This window comes from Mirounga angustirostris, unplaced genomic scaffold (assembly GCF_029215605.1).
Source record: "Mirounga angustirostris isolate CCGP_5_RB_7025 unplaced genomic scaffold, mMirAng1.0.hap1 SCAF_5, whole genome shotgun sequence".
NCBI classification, from domain to species: domain Eukaryota; kingdom Metazoa; phylum Chordata; class Mammalia; order Carnivora; family Phocidae; genus Mirounga; species Mirounga angustirostris.
Window position 1 is genome coordinate 130,665,669 of NW_026991713.1, and position 12,094 is coordinate 130,677,762.

Below are 12,094 nucleotides of genomic sequence, written 5' to 3' on the forward strand. Positions count from 1 at the left end.
TTAAGATGAAGTCACACTAGACTAAGATTGGTTTCTAATGCTTATAAAAAAGGAAACTTTGGACACAGGCATATATGCAGGGGAGAGCATCTGCAAACCTCTAGAAGCTTAGAGGAAAGGTATGGAAGAGATTCTCCCTCACAGCCCTCAGGAGGATCCAACCTTGCTGACCTCTTGATCTCAAACTTCTAGGTTCCAGAACTGAGACGATACGTTTCCGATGGTGAAGCCACTTACTAGGTGGTACTTTGTTTTTATTTTTGTTTTTTTTTTTTTAAGATTTTATTTATTTATTTGACAGAGAGAGAGATAGCGAGAGCAGGAACACAAGCAGGGAGAGTGGGAGAGGGAGAAGCAGGCTTCCTGCCGAGCAGGGAGTCCTATGTGGGACTCGATCCCGGGACCCTGGGATCATGACCTGAGCCGAAGGCAGACGCTTAATGACTGAGCCACCCAGGTGCCCCTAGGTGGTACTTTGTTAAGGAAGCCCTAGAAAACTAGTAAGCTCTTAGATTCTCTGTATCACATTTCCCAAATTTACCTGATCATCAGAATTTTTTGTGCAACTTTTAAAAATACAGATTCCGGTGGAAACTTTCACAACAGATTCCAGTTCAATATGTTTGGGGTGGGCCTGGAAATCTTTATTACAATAAAAACACAACCAAACTAAAAAACTCTCATCAGTGATTCTGCTGCAGAGTTAGATTTGAAAATTTCTACTCACGGAAACAGTATTAAGAGAAGTTTACAAATGACCAAAAAAAAGGGGTTCTAATTTTTCTCTAATTTCTTGGTGAGGTTAAAAAATATATATGTTATTTTTATCTCTGGGCCTTAATTATCTCTTTTGCAAAAGGGGAAGGTTGGACCTTATTGTAAAAGGCAGAAATTTGTAGTCAGAGGTCCTCTCATTAATATTTCTTACCTATTTTGATCAATAATAAGAATATGTACAATGTTTTCAGAGACAGCCATTGTTCAGTGGGTTGTGCTGGCTTTGCTGGGGTTGGTCTGCCTCCCTTCCCCAAAAGCCAGCCCCTCCTTAGAGCTAGGACAGGGGGACGGTCCCTGGGCAGGCAACCATGAGCAAATGGAAGGCATGGCCAGAGATGCTCAATGGGAAATCACCCACATGCTCACAGAACTTGCAGACTTCGAGAAGAACGTGAACCAGGCCATCCACAAGTGCAATGCTTACAGAAAAAGCAGCATCTGTGATAGCAAAGTACCCATACAAAATAAAATGTGGAGCAGAAGCTAAGAAATTGCCTGGAGTAGGAACAAAAGTTGCTGAAAAGATTGATGAATTGTTAGCGACTAGAAAATTGTGTAAGCTGGGAAAGATTCAGCAGGATGATACGAGTTCATCTGTCAATTTCCTGACTCAAGTTAATGGCATTGGTCCATCTGCTGCAAGGAAGTTTGTAGATGCAGAAATTAAAGCCTTAGAAGATCTCAGGAAAAAAAAATGAAGATAAGTGGAACCATCATCTGTGAATTGGGCTGAAATATTTTGATGAATTTGAGAAAAGAATTTATCCTGAAGAAATGTGACAAGTGTAAGCCATTGTACTAATTGAAGTTTAAAAACTGAATTCTGAATTCCTTGCTACAGTCTGCTGCGGGTTTCCGCAGAGGTGCACAGTCCATTGGTGACATGGATGTTCTTCTGATCCATCCAAACTTTACTTCTGAATCCACCAAACAGCCAAAGCTGTTACATCGTGTTGTGGAGCAGTTACAGAAGGTCCATTTTATTACAGATGTTGTCAAAAGGTGAAACAAAGTTCAGGTGTTTGCCAGCTTCCCAGTAAAAATGATGATAAGGAGTATCCACAAAGGGGAATTGATATAAGGTTGATATCCAAGGATCAATAGTACTGTGGTGTTCTCTGTTTCACTGGGAGTGATATTTTCAATAAGAATATGAGAGCTCATGCCCTTAAAAAAGGGCTTCACAATGAGGAATACACAGTCCATCCCTGAGGAGTCACTGGAGTTTCTGGAGAACCTCTGCCAGTGGATAGTGAGAAAGACATCTTTGACTACATCCAGTGGAAATACCAAGAACCCAAGGATCAAAGTGAAGGAGGTCTGTTCTTCATTCCAGGCACAGCTTAACTCAACAGTCTTGATTTATTTCTTAACCTTTGCTTTGTAAGGATCTCTGGTGTTTTTAAATGATTGTTTCTTCTTCTTGCTTTAACTTGCACTGTAGTCAGTAAAGCTTCTTGTACTATTTTAAAAAAGAAAGAATATGTACAGTGTTTCATCCATCATCATGCAAGTGACAGTTAGTAACCACCATTTTGCTTCATAGGTCAGGTTCCCCATGAAACAGACTCAGTTGAAGTACAGGTGGCTTATTAGAGGATGAAGAAATCAGGATGGGCAGAGGGAGAGGTAGAACTTTCACGGAGACCAACTCTGCTGGTCTGTGTGGCTTGCCTGGGGAGATGAGCCTCTGGTCACCCAGCATTTTTCAGGTCATGGCCACTGCATTTCTCCCTTTACCATAATAATTGGACAGAGGAATGTCAAGAATTGTCCTCTGGGAATCCCCTGGATTCCTGAGTGATACACCACAGTACTTGCTACCCATTGTTCTTAAGATTGTTTTCTTTTTATTTTTTTTCCTGACATTGGTATGTATGTATATGATTTTTGTATTCCCTACTCTTTTTATAATAAACGTGTGAAAAAGACCATAGTTACTATATGTGAAGTTTTCATAGGAGAAACATTTGAAGATTCCTCCCATTACGTTTCTCTTATGTAAATGTGAAGAATGTTGTGGTAAGCTAGCTACATTCCCAATTTCTTGGTAGTGAAAATGAAGTCAGGCAGCAAAAACTGGAGGACTGTCACTTGTCACATGAGAGAAAGATTTTTTTTTCTCATTTTTATACAGTCTTTATCCAGAACTAATTTTGGAGCTTGCTGGGAAAGATTCAAGCACTAGCACCCATTGTGAGAGATGTCACACCAATTTTTTAAAATCCTAATTTTGCATGCTAGAGTGTCTGTCTTAAACTATCCCAGGATCCAGGAGTGACATAGCTACTCAAGTTCAGATACCCATAATAAACATCAACATTAAGGTCCTTTAATTCCATATCCTTTATGTTTTAGATAGAATTCTCTATCAGGGCACCACGATCACCAGTGATAAGGGAAAGGAAATGTGACCCAAACAATTCAAGTATTTTGTTCTTTATGTTTTATCTTCTCTGCATTTGAGAAGTACATTCTGTCTTATAAGGCCTCAAAGACTCTAAGCGATTGGTTTATCACTCTGTCATGTTGGCAAAGTTTATTTCCAAATGTAACAAGAAAACACATGATTAAATGTTACAATAAATACGAACTATGTTCCCTAGTGAAAATGAAACATCTTTGTGTATACTATCCTAATCATTTCTCTCAAGGCTCCTTTTAGCATTTTATCAATCTGAAGTTTAAAACCAGTGGTGAATCTCAATCTTGATCTTCGCATGTAGTTTTATGAGGAAGAGTTGCTTTTGTGGGTTACGTTACTGAATGCAAATTACAAGCGAGGTGTGTTCCAAAATATCCTCTTGCTAACCATACATTTCATGCTCAGAACATACTCGCTTAAGGGTCAAAGTTATATATAATGCTCTTATAAATCAGTTTTCAAGACCTGTTTTCTCAGAGGGTTAATGATATAATCATAACCAAAACATCACATGTAAACAATATTTTTTAAAAAATAAGAAACATTTTGTGAACCAAGTTTAAATCTCGTGAACTAAATTTTGTGGTCTAATTCCAATGTTGAGCTACCATAGTACTTGTGTTTCTTAGGAAAAATGCATTTTGAATTTCAGGTCACCTCAAGATGGAAAATAAACATTTCTCATCCTCCTTCATGCCTTTCTTCACTCACTTCCTTCATTTTCCCACCCCTTCCTTGAAGTCCTTCCCTCTCTTCCTTCCTTCCTTAAATATTTTTGAGATTGAATTATGTGTTAGGTCCTGTGCCAGGCTCTGGAGTTATGGGAATAAATGAACTACCCTTCCCTTAAAGAGCTCACGGTGGTAAGCCAGGCAAAAACCAAAAAAGAAACACACACACACACACACACAATGAAAACAAAAACAAAACAAACCAAAAAAACAGTGCAGAGACAATAATGCCAATGAAGCATGACATATTTGGGAGATACAGATTTCTCTATCACAGGGTTTAGCCGAGACTTGGAGAGGGTACAGAATCAAGCTTTAGAGACAAATGAGCAAGACTGAGTAGGTTGAGCTGAAATGCTGGGGTTCTTGGTTTTTATCCCAGTGGCAAAAAGGATCAATAGAGGGTTTATTTTGTTTATTTTGTTTATTTTTTTGTTTTTGTTTTTTTTTTGTGTGTTTTTTTTTTTTTTGGTATGAATGACAATATTAGGACTAGTATGTGTGTGCATGGGTGCATGCATGTGTGGGAAAATAGAATTCAATGACAGTTACTAGGATGAGTCATAAAGTTGGGGAGTTAGCTAAGCCTGAAAGCAAAGATGCCAGTTTCAGGTAAGAAACTATAAAATACCTTAGAAATTGTCTTTTATGAGACTGGTAACGTGACAGTGAGAAAAACTTAAAAGTAATGGTGCAGTCCTTCATTCCAACTTGGAAAGCTGAATGGATAGTAAAGCCATTATTCAAAATAGGATGCTCAGAGAAGGAGCAAAAGCTACCTTAGGACTCACTGAATTTGCAGTACTTGTAGGGACATATAATTGGTGTGTTCATGTTTGTTTTGTTTTGTAATCATAGGAAGTTTATTTTGCCCTGTATCATTTTTTCATTTTAGGAATGTCAGCATAGCAGTGTAGCTTGCTTTATATCCCTCTAACTGTTGCCATTTGAAAGAGTGATATAAAGGGTGTTTCTTGTGATACTCAAAATGCTACTTTGTGCAAATAGATCCAGTATGCCTTTGGGTGAAGGCTTTATCATGAGCTACCCTGAAGTTATCCCGAAATGGACAATGACAGATTTTTTAGCAAGTTGTCACCTATTTTCCTTCTACTTTCTCACTATCATCGAGTATAACACCTCTGACTTTAAAGTGTTTTACAATTGGTAACTCATGTATCTTCACACCCTTCCTGTGAAATACAATTGTGATGAGACAAGCTGCTAGGTTTTGAGAGGCAGCTGAGGAGAAACAAAAACTCAGACAATTATCTGTATCTTTAGAAAAGAGCCAAGGGGAGAATTATTGCAGGACTCTTCACTTCAGATTGAATTATTTCAGAACATGCTTCTCTACTTAATTGTAATGCTTGGTAATCATTCCTTCACTCTTAAAGTCTCCAAATCTCATCAACTTTATCAATTAAAAAAAAAAAAAGAAACTAAGCATAATAGCTGTTCATTCCAGAAGAAGGAGCATTTCCGAATGCCATAACTTGATGTGTCTCCTATTTTCATCTCAAGCAAAGTGACAGAAGCTCTACTTTCCCTGAAATTCTTGAACAGCATCTCAAGTCCTATTTTAAAAAAAATAGCTCAAGTGTATGGCACAGGATTTTGAGGAAAACTTTAGTAAGATAAGATTTTAAAATAATTTATTTACAAATTATTTGAGACATATGCATAAACATCATGAGCTTTTTCGATTTCTCTTACTTATGAAGAGTCAGACCTCTGATGGGCTCATATCTTTGAATTCAAAAATACCTCATTCTTAATGTTCTTATTCCAATAATTGCTACTGTTCAAAGTAGCAATTAATAATAATAAGCAATAATTTGATTGACTCAGATACAATAGAATTTTCTCAATTCTTTTCCATGAGGGAAGCACATGTTAATTAAGCAGATTTCAGATTTTCAGATGCTCAAGTTTTAGAACTCGATTGTGCTGGCACACATGGGTCATTATTTCAGGAGCAACTTTCAAAACAAACATTATATTCCACATTAAAGCATTAAACCTCAGATATTCACTGAGTGACTCACTTAGCAGCTGGAATACAGCTGGGATGCTGCCAGAACTGAATAAAACAAGAGTGGGAAATTTGTCATCACAAGCAGTAGTTCATATCACTGCATGGTTTGAACTCAGGTTGGCCTGGATAGCCAGGCATGCTCAGTCTAAAAGGAGCTATTAATTCTAATTCCAGTTCTGTCTCTTTTTAACGGTGTAGCTTTGGGTATCAATTAACCTCTCTGATACTCAGTTTCCTGCTATGCAAATATTGAATATTTGGGTCAGCACATTGTCTCAACAGAATTATTCATTCACCGGGGACTGTCTTAGCTGTACATGTGGAGAGTAGTTCTCATGGGGCTGACTTCCCAGCAATCCCTGTCTTTATGCAGAGGGCATCACCCAGATTAGGTATTGAGCATGATGAGAGTGACTGCTTGGCAGCCTGTTTCTGACAGATTACACAAGGCACATGGGTTTAAGTTTTCACATTTCATTTAATTGTCAGCCATAAAAACATTAATGAAGATTACTTATTAAATATCCTCAAAATAGACCAATTAGTAAGACCTTATTAATTAGCATGACTATGGTATTATTCTTTCCGGTTGTATACACTGACCTAGAGGAGGGCTCAGGCCCTGACTAATACCTGTATATACCTATGAGCATTTGCACACACCCAGAGAGCCTTAGGCTCCTTTCTGTCACTACAGCTGTGCATTATAGAGTCTGACTAACTGTTCCCTTCCCAACCAAGATAAGACAAAAGAGAAAGAAAGGCACGTTCTGCATGGAGCACTGGGTGTTATGCACAAACAATGAATCATGGAACACTACATCTAAAACTAATGATGTAATGTATGGTGATTAACATAACAATAAAAATTTTTTTAAAAAGAAAACGAACAAACAGGTACAGCAAAAAAATACTGTTCTGACAAAAACAGAAATATTAGAGGCGTGTAATTGTGGTGGCCAAGGGATTGAGAAGATTATTGAATAAGCAAAGTTGACCTGAAGAACTAGATCTGACACCATGTCCTAAGAACAAATGTGCCCAGGGCTCAGATCAGAAACAAGAGCGTACTTAGAAATAAACTTACTGCATATAGACTAGAGACTGTAAGCAAGTATGTCTCAGACCTATTTTTAGGCAATTTTATAAATAGATACAAGATGTTAAGGTAACAGTAGCATCTACTGTTCTGTATTCCTAGGCTTGGTGAGACCACAAGAAAGGAAAAGACAACTGGAAGGTATAATACAAAACATCAACAGAATCAATCTTTAAGAAATATATTAAGGATTATTTTTCAATTATGAAAATATTTCTTCCTATTAAGAAAAAAAATTTATTTTTAATAAACCAACACTAGTCATACCTTAATTATATTTCCTCCATGGTCTTTAAAATTGTTTTTACCATGCAGAAGTGGAAAATTAGAGATAGTCTGTTCTGTGTAGTCAATTTGTCCTTGATCTTTAATCATCTTTAGGAAACTAGTGAGGGCATATTTATTATTCTCAAAGCAAACTCACTGTACGGTTTTATTATCTTGTAGATTTGCTGGATGTCGTTTGAAGTATCCTTCCCCATTTTTTAGACAATAAAGATTCAGGAATTAAATTGAAATTAAAACTAGTAAGCCTTATAAAGAACACTAAACTATACAAAATAAACTGCAGATCAGCTGGGACTCTCATACATTTCTGGGGGAAATGAAAATGGTACAGCCACTGTAAAGAATAGTTGCTTGACAGTTTCTTAAAACAAACAAACCAACCAGCCCACCCATATAGTTACTATAAGACTAAGCCTTTCCTCTCCTACACATTTCCCAAGAAAAATTGAAATGTGTGGTCCTGCAAAATGTCCATATCTGCATGTTTATAGCAGCTTTCTTCATAATCACCCAAACTGGAAACAACCAAGAAAACCTTCAACTAGTGAATGGATAATAAAAACAAACTACAAATTCATGTAAAAACATAATCTTAAATGCACCTTGCTAACTTAAAGAAGCCAGTTATAGTGATTTATATATTGAATGATTCTATTTATATGACATTTTGGAAAGGGGAAAACCACGGGATGGACAACAGGGTGGATCAGTAGCTTCCCAAGTTTAGAAAGGAGAGGGGAGTTGTCTACAAAGGGATAGCAACAAGAGAATTTACTGGGTTGGTTGAACTGTTCTATATCCCAACTCTGATAGTGGATACACAGTGCTGTGTATTTGTTGAAACCAACAGAACCATGTATCACAAAGACTGAATTTTACTGTATGTAAATTTTTAAAAATCAAGTAGGATTTAAGGAAAACCCAAAACAGAATGCAAACTATACCAAATGAACTAATTGTGTTACAAATGAATAACAATAATACACTAAAGGAGAACATAGGAAAAAGAAGAAAAAGAACCAGTGTAATTTTGGAAACCATATTGATTGGGTATTGGGAGGCTAAAGACAAAAAGTACTATAAACAAATTCTCTAAGTCAGAAAATAGTTTCTTACAGGAGTTAAGTTAGCAATTCTAAGACCTGTTAGTGGGACATTAGGGTTAAACAATTAAGTAAATATACTGCAGAAAGTAAAGCCAGAATTCCTGCTGTTTGAGAAAGAAGTTACATAGAAGAAAAACAAATCAAAACAAAACAAAAAAGTCTACAATGAATTCTTTATGTTAAATTTGAGTTGGAGGCATCAGAGTTAACTCAGTTTGTTTTTTTTTTGAATAGGTAGATAGGCAATAGATAAACAGAAAAGCAGACAGACATGTAGGCACATGTAGGCACATACACACATGTGTATAAAATAAATATGGATGTGAATGCTAATATGGGTAGGTCTGCCCAGAAATATTTCCCAAGTTCTCAAGTTCTATCAGTAAAGAAAGCCTAGAAGCAATGGCACCTCAATATCAAGGAGCATATCATGCTATCAGATCTTGGTTTCTAAGTCCCAACTGCCAATTAAAAAAACAAACAAAAAAACAAACCAAAACAAACAAAAACTTGAAGGAGTGGTATATTCCAGATCTAGGGCAGGATTAATTGGCAGATGAGCCTGGAATATCTTGTGGTGCCTGAAAGTATGGTGCCCATGCTTAAAAAAAAAAAAAAAAAAAAAAAAGTATAGCATGCTGAAGGGCACAGAAGTCAGCCTGAAATCAGCCTGAAAGAACTCCCAATGCCCAAAACTGGAACATTTTGGGCCACAAAATATAGTAAAGATTATAACCCATAAATCAAATATCTACAATTCCTTAGTCTTGTAAATTGGGGGATAAAGCACAGTTCTTCCCTATAAAGGATTCCAACTAATACATACAGAAGGAATAGAAAAATAGAGATCATGATTAGAATCCTAGAATAATAGTTATTTCAGGTTCGATCCACTAGTGGAAGCAAAATTAGGGAGCAAAAGTTTGAGGAGAGACAGGATACTTGCATAGTCTTGAATCATGTATTCATTACAATGGGGAAAAAAATGGCACATTTTCAGTGGAAAAACCCAGTCAAAGCCACCTTAATGAGATGATCAAGGTTAAGTTCACCACTAATAAGACATATCCACATCATGTACATCCTAACATGCGCTGAGAAGAGCATACCACCTCTGTAATATTCTTGTTAAAAATAAATACGCAGATTCAATAATTAAATGAGATAATATTTGCCAAGTACTTGGAATGCTGTCTTGCGCATGGGAAGCCCACTACAAGATCTGAATTGGAATGAAAGAAAAAAAAAAGAAGAAAGAAACGAAAAGGAAAGGGAAAAAAAGTCTTAGAAACTGAAAATTAGGTTTGGCCAGGCATGGTTTTAAAATACTTTACCAAACAATATACAAACAAGCACAAATTAGCTTTGATATAAAGAATAAGTACTCAAAATGCTGAGTGAAAGAGTGATCCCAGTCAAGTGGTGTTAATCAGGGAATGTTAAAGATAAATCATTTTTTCCTCATAAATATTGTGTGTCTGATGAACCTATCCTCAAGGGTACTTCATTTCTAATAAAGGCAAATTACATTTCATCTGTGTGTAGTTAGCTCATTGCAGTACTAACAGCCCGCTTTACTTGACAATATATCTGAACCAGCAGCTTTTGCAAGTTCTGTAACTTTGACACTTGTATGCACCCACCATAGTTCCAATTATCACCTCTTTTGATGACTTAATCTCAAATTCTGATTTCTCTCCCAGCAAATAATTCGGGATTTCTACAAAGATAGCCTGCCAGTGCCTCAGTTCTACCAATTTAAAATGAAGATTTTTCATATTTTTTTTTAAAGATTTTTATTTATTTATTTGACGAGAGAGACAGCAAGAGAGGGAACACAAGCAGGGGGAGTGGGAGAGGGAGAGAAGATTTTCCCTATTTTTCTTAAAATCAATCCTTTCCATGTGCTTTTTTCCCCCAGTTACATACATGTGTAACATCACATTTTAGAAACCCTTTCCATTGAACTGAATTGGCAAATGGTTCTTATTCCACATTTATTATGATATATATATCATTTTTTTCATTGTGTATTCATATATATATGTGATGTATATGTGTGTGTATCTACATACACACACATACATTGGTGACCAGTGCCAGGCATTTGGCTAAATGATACAGATTCAACAGGGAACAGGACATTGTCACTGGATACAAGGAGGTGTCATTAGAGGTTTACTGAGCACTTCATCTCTTTCTCACTTTCCCTGTCTTGCTTGCTGTTAGGCAGGGCCATGGGTCCTGGCCACCAGGCTCTGGGAAACAATGACACATGTGCCCCCTTGAGCTGAGACAGTAAAAATCCCATGTGCAATTCTCCAGTAACTCTTCATATGTCCTGGTGACTAAAAACATCATGTATTAAGACTTTGAGCTATATTTGCATGTAGGAGATTTATGTGGAAGAATCCTCTGAGGGACAGAATGTGAAGGAACGAAGGAAGAAGGTTAGACTGAGAACATGATGCATTTGCAACAAAAGCTTCAGCTGATCCCAGGGATCCCTGGAGTTCAGAGGGCTTGCGGGTTGGTCCCGATTTGAGGCAGAGGTGCTGAGCCTTTGCAGTCCTTTATCACCCTGTTACTAAATTTGGCTGTTCCTGGGGAAAGGCAGCTAGCTACCTTTGGCCTAAGCCCGGGGAATTTACAGAATTTGGATTCAGCTGTGAGACTTCAGCAGGCAACACTCCAGGTAGCTGGAATAATGAGTGTCCTGATAGTGAAGGGGAGAGGGGTGGCACAACACCAGCCACTCTGTCATGGAAAACCCTTAGCCTGTCATTAGGTTGTTTCCAGTAGATCACTATTTACAAATGAAGCTACTATAAACATTCATGTCCCAGTCTATGTAAAGGCACATTTTTTTTACTTCTCACAGATAAATACCTAGAAGTAGCATAGGTGACCTTTGTAATTTGGCAAAAAAATCAAGTGACCTTTTAAGTACATGTCTCTTTCTTTTCCTATTACGTCCCATATATGTGTTTTTCTACCTTTACGCCAATACCATATTGTTTGATTACTGTGGCTCTATAAATCTCAAGTTTTGCTAGTGTGAGTCCTCAAACTGTACTTTTTTTTTCGAAGTTATTTTGATTCTTTTAGTTCCTGTGCATTTCCATATAAATTTTAAGATCTTCAGTTTCTACAAAGCACTATATAAGGTTTGTATTGAGATTGATTGAATAGATACATTTGTGGAGAACTGACATCTTTACATTATTGAGCTATTCAATAAATAAACATGGCAAATCCATTTATTTATATGTCCTATAATTTTTTCAGCAGTATTGTTTTATATTCAGTATTTAGGTCTTATGAATCAGATTTACCCATAAGTACTTAATATTTTGATGCTGTTGAAAATTATACTGTTTCAGTTTTAATTTCTGTTTATTGTCACTATATAGAAAGACAACTAGGGACACCTGGCTGGCTCAGTTGGTGGAGCATGTGACTTTTGATCTAGGGGTCATGAGTTTGAGCCCCACATTGGGCGGAAAAATTAATTAAGGAAAATAATAATATAAAAATAAAAAGATTTTAGAAAGATAACTGATTTTTGTATATTGATTTCATATTCTGCAAACTTGTGAAATTCACTCTTTCTTTCTAGGACATTTTTTG

The 12,094-nt window shown here is 36.7% G+C and overlaps 1 pseudogene; it reads left to right on the forward strand.

The window, feature by feature from the left end:
• The first annotated feature begins 1,085 nt into the window (after nt 1–1,085).
• Nucleotides 1,086–2,124, forward strand: LOC123840497 (DNA polymerase beta-like; annotated as a pseudogene).
• The last annotated feature ends 9,970 nt before the right edge of the window (nt 2,125–12,094 follow it).